Here is an 18,640-nt window from a genome sequence, read left to right as displayed (position 1 = left end):
ACGTTACGGAAATTTATCTCACATGCTTTATGTTGAATGAGAAACATTGAATGATCCGTTTTGCTTTCCCTACGTTGAAATGATATAATGTCGGCGTCAACAGCCTTCTTCCACGCCGGAAGCTGAAACTTGTATCATTCTGGATTAATGATAATTGAATGTCTCATATGTATACATAGCCCACAAGGCGACGTCAGAAACCATCAGGGGAGAACGCCGCATAAAAACCAAACGTGCGCGCGCGTCTCCACTCTGAAGAACCGTATCGGAGAATCACGGCAAGCATTTCGCTGAAGAGCTGCCTCGTCAGAGAGCCGAGAAATGGCAGCGTCGTAGCAAGTATTTGTCAACACTCTGAGAGTGCATTTACTTCCGGGTGTAGGTCGGCGTTACCTCGCTAAATTCACTCGACATTCGTTTTCCACATCGAAGACTCGTACGATATAATCCACTGCAAGATGACACAATTAGAAAGTATATTTAATTTCTGGACTCCAAGAACGGCGTTCTTCACATAAGTAACACCTGTTTGTGTGTGCATTCGGGAGGACGACGGTGCAATCCCGCGCCCGGCCATCCTGATTTAGGTTTTCAATGATTTCCCTAAATCGCTTCAGGCAAATGCCGGGATGGTTCCTTAGGAAGGGCACGGCCGATATCCTTCCCCATCCTTCCCTAATCCGAGCTTGTGCTCCGTCTCTAATGACATCGTTGTCGACGGGACGTTAAAACAGTACTCTCCACCTCCTCTGTTTGTGTGTTTAAGGTTGCGTTTTGAGGCTCAGGCAACATCGCAGTGACTATAGTCCGCCTCTGGCCGCCAGTGTGTCGTTAGCTCAGAGGTTCCCTTGTGCGTTGCAGTGCTTGTACTATAAGTTCGAATCACGGTACCGCTGACTACAACCTTTTATTTTCCATTTTAATTAATGGAGTTGCAAACTGCTAGTAAAAATTTCTTATGCGAAATCTGAAGAATGCCTTTAAACATCAATCTTCGTCCCATTTCGACTTAGTAAATTAAGTTCATATCATGGATTTCTGCTTTGCAAATTCCAAGGTGCTTCACTGTAAAATAGGTGCTGAAAAGATTCAAACCGACTGTCAACGATATAAATTTGAGCTTTGTTCGTCATATAGGTCTAACATGTCAGAAGGTTGTTTATGAAGTGCACATGTTCATTAATATAGTTCCCATCTTCTAAATTTTTGCAATAGCATTTAACTGTAGACGTTTTCTAACACCGGCGTTAGCAATTCCTTTCCGTTCTCTGAGACCTTCAAAACAACACATTTTTCTGGTTTAAATCTGATGACCTTAACTATCACTTCCGATCAACAATAAATACTTCATGAACCCATACATGGAACTCCAAATGTGCAGTGTGCCTGCACTGCTACAGAGCATGCATTGCAAGGTATTCACACAGTTTATCGCATAGACTTACCATAAAGAATGAAACAAGAACTGTAATACACTATACACCACAGACGCTCACTCTGGCTTGACGAAACAATCCAAACATTGACCAAAAGTTGCACAAATAATTAAGTTTGAAAGGAAAAGAAACGAGGTATGAAGCATTTATAAATTCATCGAATGTAGTGAGGTGGTTTAATTTCGTCCCAGTCTATAAAATTAATTTCGGGCCATACTCAGCTCGTGCCGATTACCCGCCTACTAATCAAGGCGTCTGTCTCCGTTGCTTTTGATTGTAGAAATTTTCTGTGGAGCAACATTTAATAATAAAGCGTTTTAAATCATCAAAAGCGATGAGCGGTAGCAGGCGCTTTCGATAAAGAACGGGGGAGTGCAGCGCCGCTGCTGTCGCCACGGCCGCTGCCAGTAGCCAGCAAATGGATCCCGGAGCTTTGCCGCATACGGCGTCCAGAGGAGGACAGTCTGCAGGAAATCTGCCGCAAAATCGTTACCAGATAAAATTTTGATATCGGTGTGTCACAAAGCGAAATAGATTGAATCTGCGCTACCATTACTTTCACGTCTTCAGCATTCAGACAGAAGAGGCTATAAAAATATTTTATGTCAGCTGCTCTCGATCCACTGACATTATGAACAGAAACAACGCACGCTACCGCTAGACCACAGGCGTAATCAGCCTAGAGTCTCTCTATCTTGGGACAAGTTTTCCTCCAGGAAGTGCCGCAGTCTACAGTGTTGCCAGATTGTGCAGATAACCGGACTTAGAGAATTAGCGAGTTGGCCAGTTTTTTTGTCCCATGTCGCGATCGGCGCGGAATTAGCCTCTGAAGCGGCCGGCCGCCGGTCGAGTTTTATGTCAAAGAGTGTACACCACTGACTGAAATATTAGCATAGTCGAGAAAAGACGAAATACACTCCTGGAAATTGAAATAAGAACACCGTGAATTCATTGTCCCAGGAAGGGGAAACTTTATTGACACATTCCTGGGGTCAGATACATCACATGATCACACTGACAGAACCACAGGCACATAGACACAGGCAACAGAGCATGCACAATGTCGGCACTAGTACAGTGTATATCCACCTTTCGCAGCAATGCAGGCTACTATTCTCCCATGGAGACGATCGTAGAGATGCTGGATGTAGTCCTGTGGAACGGCTTGCCATGCCATTCCCACCTGGCGCCTCAGTTGGACCAGCGTTCGTGCTGGACGTGCAGACCGCGTGAGACGACGCTTCATCCAGTCCCAAACATGCTCAATGGGGGACAGATCCGGAGATCTTGCTGGCCAGGGTAGTTGACTTACACCTTCTAGAGCACGTTGGGTGGCACGGGATACATGCGGACGTGCATTGTCCTGTTGGAACAGCAAGTTCCCTTGCCGGTCTAGGAATGGTAGAACGATGGGTTCGATGACGGTTTGGATGTACCGTGCACTATTCAGTGTCCCCACGACGATCACCAGTGGTGTACGGCCAGTGTAGGAGATCGCTCCCCACACCATGATGCCGGGTGTTGGCCCTGTGTGCCTCGGTCGTATGCAGTCCTGATTGTGGCGCTCACCTGCACGGCGCCAAACACGCATACGACCATCATTGGCACCAAGGCAGAAGCGACTCTCATCGCTGAAGACGACACGTCTCCATTCGTCCCTCCATTCACGCCTGGCGGGCTGCACGATGTTGGGGCGTGAGCGGAAGACGGCCTAACGGTGTGCGGGACCGTAGCCCAGCTTCGTGGAGACGGTTGCGAATGGTCCTCGCTGATACCCCAGGAGCAACAGTGTCCCTAATTTGCTGGGAAGTGGCGGTGCGGTCCCCTACGGCACTGCGTAGGATCCTACGGTCTTGGCGTGCATCCGTGCGTCGCTGCGGTCCGGTCCCAGGTCGACGGGCACGTGCACCTTCCGCCGACCACTGGCGACAACATCGATGTACTGTGGAGACCTCACGCCCCACGTGTTGAGCAATTCGGCGGTACGTCCACCCGGCCTCCCGCATGCCCACTATACGCCCTCGCTCAAAGTCCGTCAACTGCACATACGGTTCACGTCCACGCTGTCGCGGCATGCTACCAGTGTTAAAGACTGCGATGGAGCTCCGTATGCCACGGCAAACTGGCTGACACTGACGGCGGCGGTGCACAAATGCTGCGCAGCTAGCGCCATTCGACGGCCAACACCGCGGTTCCTGGTGTGTCCGCTGTGCCGTGCGTGTGATCATTGCTTGTACAGCCCTCTCGCAGTGTCCGGAGCAAGTATGGTGGGTCTGACACACCGGTGTCAATGTGTTCTTTTTTCCATTTCCAGGAGTGTATATATGGAGAGAAAAGGGGTAGTCACGGTACGTCACAGTCGATATTTCCCATAAAACCGGAAGTGTGCTCTCTGAACAGGAGAGGAATATACTTGCGCGATTAAAAAAATAACGAAAGGAAGTGCAGAACAAGCATAATATATCTGTGGTGTTTGTACATAGTTTCTAAACAAAGTGTATTCTCATCGCGAAGCATATAACTAAATCCATAGGACGACATTTGATTCCTGTTTTGCAAGGTGGAGTCTTCAGATGCCTAGAAGCAAGTCGAACGGTCGTCGGTGTTAGATGCTGAATGTGTCTAAAATTCTCATTTAAAGTCTTCTACGACGTTTCGGAAAAACAGGACATACGCACAGTAGGCTGGAACTGAGTAACCATTTCACGATGTCTTGTACTGAACATACTACAAAATCCAGTAATGTGCGTTTGTTCATTTATTTGATTCATCAGATTGCGTCGGACCACGTGAGACAAAGCTGCTTAGTTATGGGACCTGTTGCTACAGTTCCCGAAGAATCTTAGTAAGAAAATTGAAGAAAAGAAACAAAGAATATTTAAAAATAAAAATAAAAACACAAAAGACAGATTGTAACCTCCTCACAAAATAAAAAAAATATGAATATGATTCTGTTTTAGTGTAACCTCAAAACAAAATTCTTTCACAGTGTAACCTCCCCACAAAATTCTTTCTCACATTAACCTCCACACAAAATTCTTTCTGATTTAATCTAAGCTCAAAATTCATTCACATTTATCGTAACCTCACAACAGAAAAACCTCTCAATTAAATTGTCGCTCACTTATGACTTTTCAATAATTCACTGTGAATTTAACCTGGTAAATTTTGGACGACAGCAGTGCTGCGTCATGGACCTGAAAGATCATTCTGAATAAAAAATGGAAAAATTCTTACCTCAATGAAGTCGCCGGATATATCTGCTCTTACAATAAATTTTTCCGGCACAGCTCTGTGCAATGCTGGCCGACCTATCTGTCATTTATGAAAGAAAGCAACTGATTTTTCTATTGCAATAATCGGGATGATCATGGATGGGAGAAATTAGTAAATTCTTTAAATTGAAATGAATGGTTGTTAAAAGTTACTTTTTATGAGGAAGATTATTATTACGAGAGTTTTAAAAGATTTACATGCGACTTGAGATAACATTACTACATATGCGCGAGGCTGCTTTTTACCTTGTACAATAATACTCAGGCTCCGGCATCGCTGCACCGCGACCGGGCCAGCCAACACGATACACCAGACCAGACCAGACCAGACTCCAGACTAGACTAGCGACAACTTACTGCTACAGCTACACAGTTCGTACCGCAGTCAACAATGCTCTCTGGTCAGAGACCTTGCATATCGCAGGCAGCGCATGAGCAATACATCGAAATTACATCTGCTCGGACCTCTTACAAGATTATTATAATACCTAAAATAAATATTACATTACAGTACAAGACTCTCAACTACTTAAGGAACTCCTATATAGAGTACAAGGCGAAACAAGTCTTTTTCATTTCTGCCGGAAATTCACTGAAAATTACAGCTGTAGAATTGTGCACACTTTTCTATGCAACGATTAACCAACTACTATTCAAGTACAGCTGTTTCTTCATTCTAGTGTTCTCGGAACGAGTGGGACTGCTCCTTTTGAATGAGTTCAAATTGTCACCTACAAGTCCCGTGATGGTGCATACATAAGGAATGGCAGAGTTAGAACTGCATAACACTTGAACAGCGGCTTGCACAAAGTTTGTGAGCTGAGACTGCAGATCGGCCTGATGGCACTTAGTGAACACATAAAACAGTGTTGAAGTATGCAACGAAAACAATTTTTTAGGAAGTATGTCTCAAACAACTGCTTGTGTTTCTTTTATTATTACAATCGGTTTCGGTTATCAGCCATCTTCACAGCATCTGTATACACTAAAAAAAGAGCACAAAAGAAAATACGCGTAGATTACAATCAACTGAAATGTGAGTCTGTATTAACTAATACTAAAGAAAATAAAAAAACAGATATTACTTACGTGTGAGGTCAATATTCGGCAATATTCCTACGTTTTGTAGGACAATGGTGAGGAACCTGATGATGTCCTCAGCAGTGGCGGGGGGGGGGGGGGGGGGGGACACGAAGGGAATTTCCAGGAGGGGTGGGGGCGTCCAGAGGACGGACAGGGACGGTGAGTTCAGGAGTGGTCGGAGGGGGCCGGGCTTTGCACTTCTGGGAGTAGGTGGGATGGGAGAGATTGCAGGTATTGCAGGAGGGAGGGGATTGAAGGTTGGGGCACTGCCGGAGGAAGTGTGCTTGCCTACAATGCGGCAGGTGGGGGCCTCGCGGCGCTCGGCTGTTGGGTGTGCGTTATAGCGCAGACACCTCTGGCAGCGCAGGGATTGAGGAGGGGAACGGGAGGGGTCGACCTTACAGCGCTGGTTGAAGAGGAGGGCACCTTCCTTCAGGAGACGGTCAATGGAGGGGGCGTCCTCGGAGAAAACCCGCATAAAGCGGGTGGGGCCGGCCAAGTTGAAAATGCGGAGGACCACCCGCACCTCCAGCGTGGGATGCGCCTTGAGCTCCGCCAACACCTCCTCCTCCGTGATCGACGGACTGAGCCGAGTGATCACGGCGGTGAGGGTCGGCGGGCGACGCGGGGGTTGGGGTTGACGGGTAGGAAATGGAGAAGGAGCAGGGGTGAGGGAGGCGTTGGGGCCAAAACGGGTGATGGGGAGGCGGGAGAGGATGTCAGTATGGAGAGTGGGGCTGAGGGAGGAGATGAGAACGGAACCCCGTCTGGGAGTGAGAAGAGAGATGGGGGCACCAGGGAAGTGTTGGCGGAGGAGGAGGGAGAGATTCCGAGCCTCGAGAAGGGAAGGATTGGGACGGGAGAGGAGGTATTTGTATAAAGAGGGGGGGGGGGAGGAGGAGGCGGATGGAGCAAGGCCAGACGGGGAGACATCCATGGCATCCTGGGGGGGGGGGGGGGAAGGAGGACTATTAATACAGCTTGTATTCCATCAAAACTGCCGGGCGATGGTGGCCAAGAGGTTCTAGGCGCTACAGTCTGGCACGGCGCGACCGCTACGGTCGCAGGTTCGAATCCTGCCTCGGCATGGATGTTTGTGTTGTCCTTAGGTTAGTTAGGTTTAAGTAGTTATATGTTCTAGGGGACTTATGACCTCAGCAGTTGAGTCCCATAGTGCTCAGAGCCATTTGCACCATTTTTTCCATCAAAACTGCTCAACAAGAAAGTGACAGACATCGTTATTATGCTTTTTAACTCACTTACAAGACGTTATACATTGTTAAAAATCATCTGGTACACACTCAAAAAAGGGATACCTAACAGTCAGCCAGTAGTCAATCGTCAGAGGAATCGTAAACACGTAGAAGAGAATCAAACCAGAGATGTATGTTATAGTTAATAGTTTTCTGGAATTGACACGTGCTGTTATCATAAATAAACAGGGTGTGCCCTCTAAGTGTTGTCACCCCGGACATATAGTATTCATCACGTCTTTCATGCGACACCCAGGTTCATAGAGACAGAGAGAAAACAAGCTCTATAACCACAAGCCACCTACCAGTACATTATGGAAATCGTATGATGTGTGCATAGATATTTCGCGCCATATACGTCTGGATAGTAACCAATCGATGACACGAAGAACCATTGCTATATTGCATCTAAAGGTTGACCGACACACCGTTAAGCAGGCGGCGATAATGTTTCAGTTCATCAGTGTACAACGTTCCTGTGATGTTTATGTCTACACGTTTCGCCCACACAAATGTGCCCTGTCAATCAAAGCAAGGTAGAAATAATCGCCAAAGAGCACAGTCTCTATTCATTCCATTCATTCGCTGTTGCTGGCTCTGTCAGAAAGGGGCCATATCTGCACTGCTGTGGGGGCGTGCGCTGCTGTGCGCCAGGCATACCACACCGACTGCCACGAGCCTCTGACACAGTTTGTGGGAAAACGGTATTCATGAAGAGCAGCTGTAAGCTTTACAGACAAGCTCTCTTGCGAATATTAGTTCAGAATCATGTAGAGATACTAATGTAGCGCTCTTGACTACTAGAATCTACTCCACTGATTCTGACACTGAAACGCGAAAGCTTCTTTGATTCGAATATATTTTACATGCTGCTACCAACAGGTGTTAGGCATATATTTTAGGAAGTGCGCCACAAGCAGCTGTCTATATTTCTATTATTATAACCGATTTCGGTTATCAACCATCTTCATGTTATGTATATATAGCAAATAAAAGAAAAAAAACACAGAAATGCACAGAGTACATTCATTTCAAAAGTGAGGTTCATATACTTAAAAAAATTCGAATATTAAGTACGTAATGCGTCAGTTTTCGAAATGGCAAGTTTATTACTGCAACCTTGAACCTCGTCAGAGCAGCAGAACGTGAAAGTGACACACTTCGTCATTAAGATTTTTTTTCCTTTAACTTTCGAAGTGGTAGGATGTTTATACCGTATTACAGATCATCTGGTACACTCACAGAAAGGGTACGTATAACAGTCAATCCTTAATCAAGAGGTAGTTCCATGGTAGTATATAATCTTGAAGTCACATTTTTAACTGACCGTCTGATAAATCACACAAAAGTTAAAAAGGGTCAAATCTTGGGTGTTGTGAAACGATCCAGCGCAAAGAAAACACGTGCCAGTGGATATCACATAACGCAGCTTCATACAATCAGTGTTAAATGGTAATGAATAATTGTGTATAAGTTAATAAAAAAAGTTGTCATCTGGATTAGCAATCAGGAGAGGGGTATTTTTTAATTACAGTCGTAGCAAAATTCTGTACACAGACGAAAAACTTATCAGAATGAAATTTTCACTCTGCAGAAGAGTGTGCACTGATATGGAACTTCCCGGCAAATTAAAACTGTGGGTCGAACTGAGACTCGAACTCGGAACCTATGCCCTTCGCGGTCAAGTGCTCTACCAACATTTTTTGTGATCTTGTTTTGTTCTATATTGTTCGTTGAATTTGTTCGGGGCGCACGTCCGATGACACCCGTTCAGGCTGTTCGTTGATCCGTTCACTCAGTTTTTTTTATTACAGAGGGCAGCTAGCCCTCTGACCGAACACGCTGAGCTATCCTGCCGGCGAACCGAGCTACCCAAGCCATGCTTCCGCAGTATCATTTCTTCCAGGAGTGCTGGTTCTGCAAGTTTCGCAGGAGAGCTTCTGTGAAATTTGGAAGGTAGGAGAAGAAGTAGTGGCGGAAGTAAGTGTTTGAGGACCCGCCCTGTTGGCCGTGCGGTCTCATGCACGGCTTCCCGGGCGGGAAGGAGCGCCTGGTCCCCGGCACGAATCCGCTCGGCGGATCTGTGTCGAGTTCCGGTGAACCGGCCAGTCTGTGGATGGTTTTTAGGTGGTTTTCCATCTGCCTCGGCAAATGCGGGCTGGTTCCCGTTATTCCGCCTCAGTTACACTATCTCGGCGATTGCTGCGCAAACAAGTTCTCCACGTACGCGTACACCACCATTACTCTACCACACAAACATAGGGGTTACACTCGTCTAGTGTGAGACATTCCCTGGGGGGGTCCACCGGGGACCGAACCGCATAATAACCCTGGGTTCTGTGTGGGGCGGCGGAGGGGTGAAATGGATTGCGGTAGTCGTCGTGGAGTTGTGGACCACTGCGGCAACGGCGGGGACGGAGCCTCTCCGTCGTTTCTAGGTCCCCGGTTAACATACAATACAATACATACAAGGGTGTGAGGACGGGTCGTGAGTCGCGCTTGGGTAGCTCAGTTGGTACTGGCACCGGTAGCTCAGCGTGTTCGGTCGGAGGGTTAGCTGCCCTCTGTAATAAAAGACTGAGTTAATGGATCAACAACGGACTTTAACAAGCGTCAAGGGACGTCCGCCCTGAACAAATACAGCGACCAATGCCAAAAAAGAAAAAAAGTTAGTAGAGCACTTGCCCGCGAAAGGCAAAGGTCCCTAGTTCAAGTCTCGGTCCGGTACACAGTTTTAATCTGCCAGGAATTTTTTTTTTAAGTATGTTCCGGAAGAGGCGACTTTTCCCTTAGAAATAGGATATACAAGGTGTCTCTCTTAAGTGTCGTCAGGAGCATTTTCTTTGGTGTTTCAGCAGATGTTTGCAATTTCGTTTTTGGAGCGTGTAGCTGGTGTCATTTCAAACAAATATTACTGATCACGTCATTTCATGCGCCGCACAGTACCCGCGGAAAGCATCGGTTTGTTTCCCGTTACCAACAAAAATATTCTTAAAGACGATTTTTAAATGTCCATTCGATAAAGCCGTCCTAAATTAGTTTTATGTGATATTCGTTTTATCGATATTTATTAAGAAGGACAGTAAAACACGAAGAACAATCAGTACTCCAGCAGGGACTGAGTAGCGCTGCTGTATGGCACAGCAGTCAGTGCGGGCCAGGGCGGTGTTATTGCTGCCGGTGTACTGGATATTCTTTGAGTTTTGTATTTTCCAGACCGAGACTCGAACTCGGGACCTTTGCCTCCCAAGGGCAAGTGCTCTACCAACTGAGCTACCCAAGCACGTCTCACGTCCCGTCCTCACAACTTTACTTCTGCCAGTACCTCGTCTCCCACCTTCCAAACTTTGCAGAAGCTCTCCTGCGAACCTTGCAGAACTAGCACTTCTGAAAGAAAGGATATTGCGGAGACATGGCTTAGCCACAGCATGGGGGATGTTTCCAGAATGAGATTTTCACTCTGCAGCGGAGTGTGCGCTGATATGAAACTTCCTGGCAGATTAAAACTGTGTGCCAGACCGAGACTCGAACTCGGGACCTTTGCCTTTCGCGGGCAAGTGCTCTACCAGAGCACCAGGTAGGAGACAAGGTACTGGCAGAAGTAAAGCTGTGAGGACGAGGCGTGCTTGGGTAGCTCAGTGGTAGAGCACTTGCCCGCGAAAGGCAAAGGTCCCGAGTTCGAGTCTCGGTCTGGCACACAGTTTTAATCTGCCAGGAAGTTTCATATCATTGCACACTCCGCTGCAGAGTGAAAATCTCATTCTCTCTCTATATGTGTGTTTACACAGAAGTGTATGTGTGTGTGTGTGTGTGTGTGTGCAACCGTATTTATACACACATGTAAGGGAGTTTGAGTTTTTGTAAGACAGCGTATAATGGATATAAGTGCAAATGTTTCTATTAATGGATGAGGATGCTGTGCTGAAGAACATTACATCAGCATTTACGTCATTTTCAGACCGATTATTGTAGCTATTATTGATAGTATGTTTTTAGGTTGGATAGTACTTCCAAGTACATGTGGCAAGAGCAAGCCGTTAATGTTTATTTTCCCCCGGGGAATTGGTCGGGTTTAGACGCATGGACGCAATGTAGTTAGCCTATACTGGCAGGCATAGTTCACTTAGTGATACAGCTACGGCCGTTCAGAAATCATCATGTCATAAAGTTTGTGAGGCGTTTATGGCAAGACTTATGTTTATATAAGGTACCACATACAAAAATACCTTTACTTATGTTCGTTACACCATGCATATTTCTCTCCTAATTTTAGATGTTAAAAAGTTCTTTCTTGTATGTGTGCACGTGTGCTTGTGCGTGCACGCACACAGAGAACAGCTAGAAACAAACAAATTAGGAAAGTAGCATCACTTACAGAAACAAATGACAAGCTAGACACTGAAAATAATAGTTGAATTTACTTTTATGTTACGAATTTACAATGACTTCACGGAAAACTGCGACTCTTAACCGGTTTTCCACATAGAGATAAACTGCATCATCTTCACGTGTGAATTAGATATTTTACTGTAAGTATATTTTCATTTTACTATAATATATTTATGTCAGGTTTTTTAAATCTAAAAACCAACCTGTGAGAAGGAAAAGTCTTATTACATTCCACGGCACCCACTGCTGATAGCTTGTTAAAATGGTTAAACGCGTGTTGTACAAATCAAAATTTGTGTGCACCTTGAAAATAGGTGTTTTCCTCCTAACTACTACAATTTACATCATAATTGTACGTTATGTCACCGCTAATTCAGTGTTGGTAATTGGAGGCAACGATCTCTCTGACTGTTTTGTTGTTGTGGGTCAGATAATCAAGTAAGTCTTTCTACATTTCGCAAAATATAATAAAATATTTATAATTTAAGGTTTTCGTCACTATTGAACGTAAAAATGCAGGACTTAGCTTGCTCTGTAGTACTTCCAAAATTCTGTTCAGAAATCGTACTTCCATTTCTTGATTAAGTTTTGGGTACATGCGTACTATGCATGAACTGCCACAACGTTTCATACACAGTTTAATGTGTTGTAATGAGGCGTGCAGTGAGTGTTACTACAAAAGGCGTAAATGGGATACTTCACTCTGAATACAGTAATACATATTAGCATGTCGCATGTAGGTTAACACAGTGGCATGATTTAAATTACTAGGTTGAATTTTTTAAATCTTATTTTAAACATTCCAAAGGATGTTAAAGAAGAATAGCGTGATTTGAATTGCAGTAGTACTCTCAATGGCGCATTACAGAAAAAGGTCCGCATAATTTGATAACAAGCAACAACTGGCTTTGATATATTTAAATGAGATCGCTATCCTTGACTTGGAATTCTCGGCTATGAAGGAATTTGTAAGGCAACCTTTTTTAGTCGTCATCCGGCACTCTTAGCTATATACCTCCTCATGATTTGACGCTGCTAATGTAATGAGATTTCGAGAGACTGAACTAGTTTGTAGGAAGCAGCTATACAACAACAGGAAAAGCCAAAATATGCCGTCATCTGTTATAACTGCCGCTCCTTTCAAAATCCTGTAAGTTGCTGTTCACTTGTACCCTTTTGCCTCATGTTGATGGAATCTTAGTTTTATTGCAGTGCGGAGACCTCGAAGAAGATCTCAGATTTTTCTACAATGGCAACACCACGCACGAAGCACTTACCCACTATGCAGCAGCAACAGCAAGCGGCTACACTCACCTGGAAAAAAAGAGGCCAAAAATTACTCACAGAGAATCTTACAGAATTCCATTTTATACTGAAAAAGTCGAATGTTGTTTTAATAACGACATTATTTTAATTACCACATTCCAATAGACAGTGCGCTGTTAGATAGCTTATCAGGCTAACTTCCTAGTGATCTTTATCCACTTTTACAATAGTCCACTGATATAATGAAGGTTTCGATTCCAGAAATCTATGTATTGCACTATAGCATCGATAATTATTGGCATATAACATATGGGCTGTGTTATTGTTTTCTTTGCTTTTATATGAGTTCTTTCATTGACTCTATTGCCATAATCTTCTAGCATGAGAATGTCACAGAATAAAACTTAACATTGCTAGTACCATAAAGGAGACTGAAATGATGATTCTAGTCGACAAGGACCGATATTAAGCGAGGGGCACTACTTAAAATTACCGTCTATGTATTTCTGTTTGAATCTACTCTTGACCCCAAAAAGTGAGTGAAAATGAGTTTTATGTCATAAAAATTGATGTAGAAAGTGATATTTTTAAACAGAAGCGCTCCAGATAGAAAAAAGTAGTTGGTGATGAGCATCGTTACGAACGAGATGTGTGTCTGGTAACGCCATTTGCTAGACGATTTTTTGCGATAATTTTAGGTTGGAAACGTGCTACTTACGTTAGTTTGTATGCAAGTGTGATGCTCCTTTGGTTTTCTTTTCAAAATAAGTATATAAATCGTCATTAAATTACTGAGTTGATATCCAATAATGAATATGTCGATGTTGAAACCTGTACGACGCAACCGAAACCAAGATACTGAATCTACAACTATCCTCCTGATGGACATTCACAAACAATGTAAGAAGTCTGTTGCTGGGCTCGTACTAGATTGTTTTCCTGTATAACACAGAACTTCAGCCACAATATGTGTGAGAGAAAGTGAAGGCAATTTCATCAGCTGACGAGTTAAATGGAATGGATATCGTTCCCAATTCATCTACCCCCTAGGCCACAGGTAGATTATATAAATCCTTACCGTGCTGGCCAAAGAGCACAGTGTGCGAGGGGTATTTTTAAAGGTAATACAAGTTCCATTTATACACATGTACGCACTGATCAGCCAGAACATTATGACCACCGACGTACTATCGATATAAACCCATCCAGGCGATAGCACCGTTATCTGGTGAGGAATGACTGCTAGTCAGACACTCACACGGTACACATAATATCAGAGAGCGTGCTGACCGCTCGAAGGGGCGTTAGACCGAGGTAAGATTTTGATGGCGCAGAGGCTCGGTACGGAGATTTCGGAAAATGCACGACTTGTCGGGTGTTCGAGGATTGCTGTGGTGAGTGTATTAAACATGTGGAGTGTGGTGTCACCGCCAGACACCACACTTGCTAGGTGGTAGCATTTAAATTGGCCGCGGTCCGCTAGTATACGTCGGACCCGCGTGTCGCCACTATCAGTGATTGCAGACCGAGCGCCGCCACACGGCAGGTCTAGAGAGACTTCCTAGCACTCGCCCCAGTTGCACAGCCGACTTTGCTAGCGATGGTTCACTGACAAATTACGCTCTCATTTGCCGAGACGATAGTTAGCATAGCCTTCAGCTACGTCATTTGCTACGACCTAGCAAGGCGCCATTATCATTTGCTATTTATCTTGTGATGCATGTACCGTCAGACCGATGTTCACCAATTATGAATTAAAGTTAAGTATTCCAGTAGTTAATTACGTTCTTTACTACTATAAATTCCCTTAACTGTTCCAGACCTCACGCCAGCCTGCGTGAGCTTGAACGTGTGCCTTTCGGCTTCCTCCTAGTGGCTTGGCTGTCTAACCAAGTCACAACATGGAGAATCAAGGTGAAACCACGTCCAGACGTCGTGGGGTTGGGTGGCCACCCCTCATTACAGATGTCGGACATCGTAGGCTTGGCAGACTGGTGAAACAGGACAGGCGGCGAACTGTGGCGGAATCAACATCAGGCTTTAATATTGGGCAGAGTCTAAGTTTGTCTAACACACAGGGCACCGAACACTCCGCTACCGACGACCCACGACCGACGACCCACGACATCGGTAACTATGACTGAAACGGGCACTTGACCATCGGCACTGGACCTTGGCACAGTGGCCGAGCGCCGCATGGTCTGATGAATACCGATACCTTCATCGCGACGAAGAGAGGGTGCGAATCCATCATCTCCCAGGGGAACAGCCCCCTCACACCTGTACTGTGGGACGGAGAAGAGCTGGCAACGGCTCCATTATGATCTGGGGAACATTCACGTGGACATCCAAAAGTCCAGTGGAGCTCGTGCAAGGTACCATGACGGCCAAGGATTGTCGCACGTTGGTTGTAGAACACGTAGCCCCTTCATGACGACCATGTTTCCCGACGTCATTGGTATTTTCAAGAAGATAATGCGCCATGAACGTGGCGTCAGAGCTCATCGCTCCCTTTTCCGCAATTTACGGGAATTAGGAGACTTTTGTGTGCAAATGTGGTGCCAACTCCCTCCAGCAAACTACCAAGGCCACATTGCTTCCATGCCACGACGCGTCGCCGCTGTTACTCGTGCCGGAGGTGGACATATCGGCTACTAGGTAGCTGGTCAAAATTTTCTGGTTGATCACTGTAATTTCTTCAAGAATAATGTCAAGCAGTTAAGAGAATCTTCAACCACAAACCATGGCGGGGTCATCAATGACGGTTGAAACTATGACAGAAAGCAAGTATATTATGTAAACTCAACACTAAGTGCAGACGGAGTGAAACTGTCCCCTAAGTGAAAAGCACTGATTGGTTGGTGTATGGCGATGGCCTAATCCCAATAACGAAAAGAAATCAAAACTAAAGAAAAAATGAAGAACGTTTGTATTAACGCTTAACATCGAAATTTCTAGAGTGAAATATGTTTACAATAACGCACAGGGAAATTCTGTATGTTTTAAATATTAAATTACGAATGCTTACAGGAAAAATCAGAGCAATCTTTGAAGGGTTTCTTCGGTATCCAGGTAGCGATTGCAACTGTCACGTCACGCTAGGCTACAAACCGTTAGCAGAAATGTATTACCAACTAAACTGTATTACATCGAATAGAAACTTACTGGAGCTATTGATTTGTCCAGTACGAATTTGTCGCGAAATGAAAACCACAGTGAAAATCTAATGAAAATTGACACAGATTTGCTGGGCAGTGTCTCTTGTATGCCTGTAGAGAGCGTCACGTCGCGCTTTTCAATTTTGAGCGCACAGTGAGCGTATAAAAATGCCTAGATGAATCGTGGCTCCCGCCAAGTATGGGTACTGGCTGAGAAATTTTGCTTGATTTCATGCAGCCCACATAACATAACTGTCACGCATTTCCTTCTTCATCACAATTTTCGGCCACACACGGCAGGGGCAATGAAGACGCTTATACAGCTTTGTCGATGGGGAGCGTTTGATCAGCCATCATACAGCCCGGACTTGGCTGCCTCTGATGCTCATCTCCGCTCACATGAACCGCGGGCTACAAAGACAACATTTTGGCACAGAAAACGAGCTGCAGACCAGCGTACAGAAGTGGGGGAAAGCACAGGCGGTTGCCTTCTACCACTAGGGTATTGGAAAGTTGGTACAACGCTACCACAAATGACTAAGTCAGAGCAACGAGTACTTTGTATGTAGAGAAGTAGCTGGAAGGTGTAGCTAACTGTTGCAAATAAAACATTTTTATTTTCACCATGGTATCCATTTAGCAACCGATCGAACCTTAATAAACAAATAGCCATTGTACATTCCTAATGCCGTCCGTGGTTTCGTTGATGTCCATAGGAGGGAACACGCACAAAATTTCCAGTGCGTTTATTGCCATGGTAAATCAATCGGTGCTAATGGGACATTAGTCTACTATACTCTAATAACCATAGTGGACTCTGAACAAATTACGATACTCGGAATGTATGTTAAGTTGCTTACCCAACATGAGAAATGTCGATATGTTTCATTGAGATTATTTGGTTTCTAATATGACTTTAAGCATTTGCAAGAACCTGCACTGAGACAGTCACAGAATATTAAGATTACTTTTAATGAATTTATGTTTCAGATAAAACATTTCGTTACTTCATTGCGCTTCCAGCTCGTTTTTGTGGAAATTACGCAATAAATTTCAAGATTAATGCCAGCATACTACGTGCCTTCATTTTCAATAATAATAATAAAAAAATGATTTAATCCTTGCCCAAGTTTTCATCATCTAGCAAACTTTTAGTGTCTGAATAAAGTATAAACACGAGGCTTGTACTCATAGGTAATGTGAGGATCAACATTTTGTACCCATTCTACAAATTAAGGTGTCGACAAATAATTAAATTGCCTTCCGGCTGTTTTTTTCTTTTCTCGTTTACTTTCATTTCTAAGAAACGCGTTACTTTCATCATCTGACTCGAGAAACATCAGGATTCCTCGGCGTCTTGAGAGCCCAGCAAGTCGGTCAGTGTGGGCGGATTTTAATCCATTAGGGGTGCGGCATTATTCACAAGGGCAGCCGTGGCGGCGTGAGCCCGCGCCCCTTGGTGGTCGGCTACCCGCCGCACGGTCTCCGAACAGGGCCGGTCCCGCGGGATGCTGTTCGCCACTCAGCCAAGGTGGCACCGTGACGTCACAGCAGCACACAGCTCGCCCGTGGCTGCGCGTCTCTCTCTACCAGGGTCGCCACCTCCTCGTCGCAGCTGTGATCGAGGCGAATTACAACGCAACTGGATGTCGTCTCATTCGTAGGAAGTATAACTCAAAGGTTATGTGAATGAATTTCAATACAAATTACACATCATATGGTTTGTTAACACCTGAAGAAATAGAGTAATAGGACCAGTGCCACCAAAACGTTAAAACTTGGTTCGATGCAGCTCTTCATTTAAGCTTATCTGTGGAAGTCTCTTTATTTCTGTGTAATTACTGCAACCTACATCCGTTTGTACGTTCTTACTGTAGGTAAACATTTAACATTGGTCTCCCTCTAGAATTTAACCCTCGCCCATTCCTCCCGAACTTCTTTCAGGTACCAGAGTGACGATTTCTTGATGGCATAAATTTCGTTCCTCTACAATTCGATTCAGTGCCTCCCCATTAGTTATTTGACCTACCCATCTGATCTTCAACATTCTTCTGCAGCAGCTTCTGCAAAAGCTTCTATTACCTTTTTTGCTGAAACTACTTATGTTCAACGTTTCACTTACGTACAACGAAAGAATCCACACAAATCCCTTCAGAAATGACTTTACTAACACTTAAATTTATATCTGATGTTCACAAATTTCTGTTATCAGAAACGCGTTTCTTGATATAGATAGTCTGTATTTTATACGTTCTCCATTTCGGCCATCGTCAGTTAGTTTTCAGCTAAATAACAAAACTTATCCACTGCTTTTAGCGTCTCGTTCCCTGATTTGATTCCCTAAGCATGGCCTGATTTAATTCGACTGCCTGTAAATATCATTATTTTACTTTTACTGACGTTCATCTTACAATCTCTCTTGAAGACACTATCCATTTCGTTCAACTGTTCTTCCATGTCCACTTCCAATTGCAACGTCATCGACAGACCTAAATCTTTTAATTTCTCCACCATGAACTAAATACTGTCCCTCCTTTTCTACGTTTCTTTAGTACGCTTAATTATTACTCCTATTCAATAATTTCCTCATGTAATGTATCATCATCGTCAACTGCCTATGAACCACTCCCCACTCCTACCCCTTCCCCAACCCACCATTGTTTCTCTGACCTCGTTACAAACACTCAAAACTAAAAATGATTACATATTTTTAAAGGTTTTAAAAATTGTTAAAGAAATATATCACTTTACTTTAATAGATATAACTACAAAAACTTTCG

The 18,640-nt window shown here is 44.5% G+C and overlaps 1 non-coding gene across 1 annotated transcript; it reads right to left on the bottom strand.

The window, feature by feature from the left end:
* Positions 1-10,256: 10,256 nt before the first annotated feature.
* On the bottom strand, positions 10,257-10,331 carry Trnap-ugg (transfer RNA proline (anticodon UGG)). The gene has a single exon. It is a non-coding gene; the product is annotated as a tRNA-Pro (tRNA).
* Positions 10,332-18,640: the final 8,309 nt, after the last annotated feature.

The sequence above is a fragment of the Schistocerca cancellata genome, chromosome 3, assembly GCF_023864275.1.
Source record: "Schistocerca cancellata isolate TAMUIC-IGC-003103 chromosome 3, iqSchCanc2.1, whole genome shotgun sequence".
NCBI classification, from domain to species: Eukaryota; Metazoa; Arthropoda; class Insecta; order Orthoptera; family Acrididae; genus Schistocerca; species Schistocerca cancellata.
This window is presented reverse-complemented; position numbering and strand designations above follow the sequence as displayed.